General features: G+C 40.1%; 1 long non-coding RNA gene across 1 annotated transcript; it reads right to left on the bottom strand.

Moving 5' to 3' along the window:
• Window positions 1-772: 772 nt before the first annotated feature.
• On the bottom strand, window positions 773-4,032 carry LOC142170701 (uncharacterized). Its single transcript, XR_012700081.1, has 2 exons — window positions 3,239-4,032; window positions 773-1,028 (listed from the first exon to the last, which is right to left on the bottom strand). It is a non-coding gene; the product is annotated as an uncharacterized LOC142170701 (long non-coding RNA).
• Window positions 4,033-6,979: the final 2,947 nt, after the last annotated feature.

Here is a 6,979-nt window from a genome sequence, read left to right as displayed (position 1 = left end):
TTCCGATCAATCAAATTGAAGTGTGACATGGCCGCATTTGATTGGCCAGAACATGTCATTTGCACACGCGACGCGATTTTATTGGCCTTTCAGTGTGACTCGACATGCCTTGTCATTTTGACATGTGGCATGGTCCTATTGGCTTTTCCGTTTGACTTGGCGCGCCACGTCATTTGACACGTGGCACCAAACTGGGCATCTAGGAAGATGACATCTTGGGCTTAATGAATTCGGCTCATCACTTTAGCCCAACCAAATGGGCTAGCCCAATGAATTAAGACTTATTTATTTAACCCACATATATTGGACTTATATAATCAATCCAATTATATTAACCCATAGTATTTATTTGGACTAATATATCTTGAATTTAAAATATAATCCAAATTATTTTATGAATTTAAAATTTAAATGGCTACAACTACCTATGGGAGAAACTCTGAAAATAAACCCAAGATAAAGTATGTTTTTTTTTTCTTCTTCTATGTACAATATCCTAAAGTTCTAGTAAAAATAAAAAGAATTGTTTTTCATTTTTCGTGAATTTCTCAAAGAAGAACATCAAAAGAATTTTGTTTTTTGGATTTTTGGAATTAATATCTTAAAGAAAACTTTTAAAGAGGTACTAAAAAAAATTTCTTTTTTTGAATTTAGGCTTAATATACTAAATGAAATATACAAGCAATTTTTATTTTTTGAGTTCTAGATATTAATTTCCTAAAGAAAAACTATCAAAGAATTAGTATTCTAAAGAAAACTCCTAACAAAAATATAAAACACGAAACCTCTTTTTTTTTTTTGGATTTTTGAGTTATAGCACACTTTTTCAAATATAAAGTAGAAAGTACAATAACAAAAGACTCGACATTACTGTACAAAACTAGAAAGTAAAAGACGACATAAAATGAAAAACAGACTCAAAATAAAAAAATAAAACAAATCTCCTTAAGCAACTCCTGAATGAGCGATCCTGACTGGATGATCACGGGGTGTCTGTCATGCTCAAACTCCGGTAAGTAGATCCACACCTGTATGAAAAAAAAACTCAAACCAACACTAGGTGAGACAATAACACTCCCTGTTGGACGCATGCAAGGCATGATTGAGACTATTTTTGTAAAATGGCTTATGTGACCAAAAGGTGGCTAAAAGTGCAAAATTTGGCTGAGACCCCGCAAAGCCAAGAACCTAAGATTCATTAGGAAGACTGTACCCTATGTGGGTTGCCTACGTATCACGCCCCAAAAGACGAGAATCAGATATGCGTAGTTCGGGCAGATTGGATACAAGCAAGAATTAAAAAAACAACTAATTTAGGAAAAATATTTTTTTTTGTCTTTTTTGAAAAATGATGAAACATGTAAACTCTTTTTGGATTTTCTTTTCCCTTTTTATTTGATTTTTTTTGGAAAATGATGGAAAAATGCAAAATCTTTATGGATTTTCATATATATATTTTTTTGGTTTTTTCTTTAAAAAATGTGAAAGAAAAACATAATTGGGCCCTAGTTGCTCTATTTTCACACTTCACCCTCTTTTTTTCTTTTTCTTTTTCTTTTCATTTTCCCTCAGCTATCATTGGTCCGCCAAATGACCCCTTTTACCCTTGAAGATTGCAACATATAGTACATTAGGATGCATTAGGATGATCTTTTATTTTTGGGTACACCAGTCCTAGACGGACCCAACCCCTGTGTTGAGTCCCCTAAGTCAAATGCACATGATGCAACAAACGTTCCTACTAGGGATCCGGCATGAGGCTATGTTATTCTAGGTTTAAAAACCTGGGTTTATTTGTTCTAGACCTGGCTTACCCAAGCGGATAGCTCGAGCCGGGAGGGGGGGAGGCAGCGTACCGGGAATACAGAAGCTTCACCGGCTTTGCAACTTGTCCGAATCTCGTTCTAAAATTGAGATATGACTATAACAGAAGAGAAGCTACACGAAGTGCACCCTTCTCAAATGATTTAGAAGACTCAGAGAGAGGAGGGATTCGTAACAATTTATATACAGTTCAATAATATCAAAGCGGTAAAAAGCAACATTTAGCACATTAGGTCCAAACATGTGAATAAAACCAGATAATAAATAAAGCCAAATATAACAATTATTCTAAGCTCGAATTCTTGAACCCTGAACCAGAGATTCTGGGTTCGATCCTTAATAGAGTTGCCAGAGCTATCACACCTCTTTTTTACCACCCCGAAAGGGGATATAAGGGAGTTTTTTCCAATTTAAGTAACAATCAAAACGGGATTATTATTATTTTTGTTCAGAGTCGCCACTTGGGATAATTTATGGTGTCCCAAGTCACCGGTTCAAATTCCGAATCGAGGAAAGATTGACTCTGTTTATAGTTCGCGCACACAAAAATTTGGGTAAGGAATTTTGTTAACCCGGGAGAAGGTGTTAGGCATTTTCGGGTTCCGTAGTTCTAGCACGGTCGCTCAACTATTATTATTGGACTAATTATCTGATTAATCACATGTTTTAAACCTACAAGCATTTTTAAACCTTTTAACCGCTTTTAATATTTCAGGAAAATTCAAGGTTATTTAAAACACATCGTAAGCCACGCTACATGAAATACACCCATGGTTCACGACACATTCTATTTAACCTTGTTAGAGATTAGAATCGAGTCACATGAAATGCATACCCGGATTTGAAAATTGTGTATCGCAACTACGTCACGAGAACCGTACCCGTAGTCGTGATGATTATATTAATCGCGCCCAAAGAAAGCTATGAGGTTAATGAATTATGTACTAAACTTCTTTGAGATTACTGTGAAAGGCCTGTGGCTATGGAGCACTTTCGCTAAAAGAGATTTCATGCTCGACACATTATTAGCTTAATCAAGTTAAACTCATCACGGTAAGCTTAGTTCACCTAAGTAACAATCTTCCTGTTTAACAACACAGTGAAACAATTCAACTGATCCAAATATTAACTTTAGAACACCAACGGATTTTTGCATCAAGCAAGGCAACCAATATTGGCTATATATCAAACAAGGAAACCAATCCAAGCAATTATCATGATGGATCTATCAAGCAACAAAGAGGAAATAGGCATCTAAACTTTGACAAAGAGCACTAATCACTTGATGCCCTAACATGAAGATCCTAAAGCAACCTGTATATATTATCTAAATGAAAAGGGAATTTCTAGAATACAACGTAAAACAAGCCAAGTATGGTTACCTATTAAGTTTCAACTATAGATGATACTTTACCTTTAATGTCTCCTTGTTCAAGTCAAAAGCAAACAAACTTAGCCCAATTTACAGCCGCCTAGTTTGGTTTGTTCTGTAACATTAGTGTGCTTTAACTTGCCTCAATTAAGATTCGATGACAAACAAACAAAACGGAAACAGAGAATAAGAATCTGGCCTCAATAATATTAACATGAAATCAGTTATAGCAAACTTCAATAAACTAAATCTGACCCGGAAATGCAGCAGTAACAGGAGCTCGGACCGTGAAACCCGCCGGCAACCTCGAACTCGAACTCGCACTTAATATAATTCTCGGACGGACACTCGAAGCGATGAACCAACTGAAACAGCGGCTCTAAATTCGACGGCAACCAGTGAATCCGAATCCACCTTCGCTTATTTGAATTCCATCATTTCAAAATTAAAATCAAAAAACTAAAAATTGAAAAAAGAAGAGACAGAGGAAGGGAAAGACGACTCTGTTTCGTGAATCTTCTTCTTTTGTGCAGGTTGTGGCTGGATGCTTGAGGATGATATGATCTATGTGTAAGTGCGTGTTTTTATTGCGAGTTCTGGTGGAAACGGGCTGGGGTACGACATGTTTTTTGGCAGTGAAAGACTGGAGGTAGAGGTATGAGGAGATGGTGAAGAAAAACGAGGATGGGTCGTTGATGGCTGCCTGGGTTCCGGGGTGCCTTTGACAGTGGAAGGGTTGTGTGGTTGAAGAGGGATTTCGCTGCTTCTTTTTAAAGAAGACGTTCAGGGAGGGCTCCCCTTTATTGCGAGTTCTGCGGCGGGTCCCTATACCTCTAGGGGTCTAGGTCTTGTTATATTAGGTTAATTAAGAAGAATAAAAGTTTGGGTGTTGGGTCGGGTCGACCCAGTTTGGGCTGGGTTGGGGGAAAATTTGGGCTTCTAAAATGTGTGGCCTAATTCAATTTAAAACCAGCCTTTTCCAATTTCCTTTTCTCTTTTTGTTTTCTTTTATTTCTTTAATTAATTTAAAAAGATCTAAATTAAATTCCTAAATTAATTCAAATTGTAAAATTAAGCTATTTATCTAACCATAATATTTATAAAAATTAGTTGATCCTAAATTAAAAGAGAAAACTTAATAACCCAAAATTTAAAGCTAAGAATGTAAAAATAAGCCATTTTTGTGATTTTCCTTTTTAATAAAGCAACTAATTAATTAATTAATCCTAAAATGTGAACAAAAATCTAAATGCAATTCCTGGTATTTTTGGTATTTTTTATGACTTTAATAAAAGTAAACATGCACAGAAATGCAAACTATTTAACAAACATTTCCTACAAAAATCCTATAAAATTGCAAATAATTGGAAAAAACTATTTCTTTAATTTGTAGGAGTATTTCACATAGGGCAAAAATCACGTGCTCACATCGGTCATATCAAGTAACATGAGGTCCGCTCTAGTCTCGTAACCACAGAATGTGACCACACAAGACCGATAGATTCGATCCACAACTACAGAATCACCCACAAGAGTAGACACATAAATAGGAGTACCCAAAGACTCACGAGGAATATCTAGGAAATGAGCAAACATAGATGATATATATGAATAGATAGACCCTAGATCAAATAATACTGATCCATCCCTACCGCAGGTGGAAATAATACCGGTGATCATGGCATCTGAGGCCAATGCATTTGGTCTGGCCGGAAAAGTATAGAATCTGGCTGGAGCATCGGCTGGCTGGCCTCCACCTGACTGAACAGTAGCTGGCTGACCTCCCCCTGCCTGGCCTCCACCTCTAGGACGGCCCCTACCAGCCTGCCCTCCGCCTTTGGTGGCCAGACAGCCGGTGCTGTAATCATGGGCTGCTGACCCTACTACACTGCCTTGCCTCGAAGCCTGGGGCAGAATCTCCTCATGTTACCGAGATCTCCGCACTCGAAACAGTCCCTTGGTGTAGTGGTTTGCTGCCCTGATATCTGAAACTAATGGCCTGTATACCTACTAGAAGAAGCTTGAATAGCCGGTGGGCAGTATGAACTCTCCGTCATGGTACTAAAATAGGAGCTCGAAGAACCCTAGTGACTTGAGTACCCACTAGAAGAACCCTTGATGGGTGGTGGGCGGCAAGAACTCTCTGGTATGGCGCTGGAATAGGGGCGGTGAAGCACCCCGAGGAGGTGGTGGTGATGAATATGGGGGCCTGCTAGGATGACCCCTCCTAAACTAACCTCTTCCCCTAGCCGTGGCACCTCTAAACTCTCTAGAGAAATAGGCCTCTTTGTGCTGCTACATTTGCTCTCTACCTTTCTGACAATAGCCCTCAATCCTCCGAGCAATCTCCATTACCAACTGATAAGAAGTCCCCATCTCAACCTCTTGGACCATATTGGCCCTAATACTGAAGTGCAGCCTCACTACAAATGTCTGCACTCTCTTTGCGTCCGTAGGAAGTATCATAAGTACATGGCGAGACAACTCAGAAAACCTCGTCTCATAGTCGGTCACTGACATCTGACCCTGCTCAAGCTGCTCAAACTGATACTGCAACTCTTCCCTCTTAGAGGGTGGAATATACCTATCTATGGGCCCTACCCTCCAGCTGGAAAGTAGTGAAGTCAACCCCATGAGACTCCAATACCCTCATGTTGTGCAGTCTCCCTGCACCTATTAATGAAATCCTGGGCATCCTCATGACGCTTGCCTCCAAAGACATGAGGGTGTAGCCTAGTCCATCTGTCTAATAACTTCTCCGGATCACCATCTGCAGCTGGTCTAGGCTTAGGTACCACTGCTGCAACTGGATGGGCCCCGTCAGTGGGTAGTGTACCCGGAGTCTGATATACTGCAGCTGCATACCCGGAGCCTGAGCTGTAGGGGTCTGTGCTCCCCCTCCCGCTTGAGATGTGGCTGGGTTTGCTGGAAATAAACCAGCCTGGATCATAGAATCCATGAACCGCAACATACGGCCCATGACCTCCTGAAAGCCCGATGCTATCATAAAATCTACCGGGGCAGGCTCTACTACGGGCACCTCGCTCTACTCCTCAATGATAGGATCCCCTACTGGATCAGCTGGTGGTGCAACTGGGGCAACTCTAGGATGTCCTAGCCCCTACCTCGGGCCGGTGCCCTCCCCCGGCCTCAGCCTCAGCTTCTAGCAATGAGGGGAGCAGCTCCTCCCGGGTCCAGAACATGTGTTGCGTGCGTTCTCACCATCTATGAGAGATTAAGAGAGAGATTTAGTATACCATCAACTGCATAATAGAATATGAATAAAGAGTAGTTTCCTAACACCCTATAGCCTCTCGAAGATAAGTACGGACGTCTTCACACCGATCCACAAGACTCTATTAGGCCTGCCCATCACTTGTGAGACCTACGTGAACCTAGTGCTATGATACCATGTTGTCATGGCCCAACTCCATGTCAGGCCAAGATGGCGTCCAACACCATTGCTAGACAAGCCAACAGGGAACAACTTAGTGATTTTCCATTTTTATTAAGCAATCCCAACATCTAACTTTACTTAAATTTAAAGCATTTGATTAATAACGGATTTTTAAGGCAAACAAAACGAAACAACTAGAAGAAATCATAACTATAGAAATACAACCCAAATCAAAGTCTACTAACATGTGCCAAGATCTTGTGTCACAAGTGTGTGGGCAACTAGCAGAATATACAAAAGATGACTATCCTACTGTCTAAAATAGAATAGACAGATACAAGCAAAAGAGAAACTCCGGCATGCTGCTGAACGGCTCGAAAGGGGGG

This window comes from Nicotiana tabacum, chromosome 16, assembly GCF_000715075.1.
Source record: "Nicotiana tabacum cultivar K326 chromosome 16, ASM71507v2, whole genome shotgun sequence".
NCBI classification, from domain to species: domain Eukaryota; kingdom Viridiplantae; phylum Streptophyta; class Magnoliopsida; order Solanales; family Solanaceae; genus Nicotiana; species Nicotiana tabacum.
Note: the sequence above shows the minus strand (reverse complement) of the source record. Positions and strands in the feature narration are given on the sequence as shown.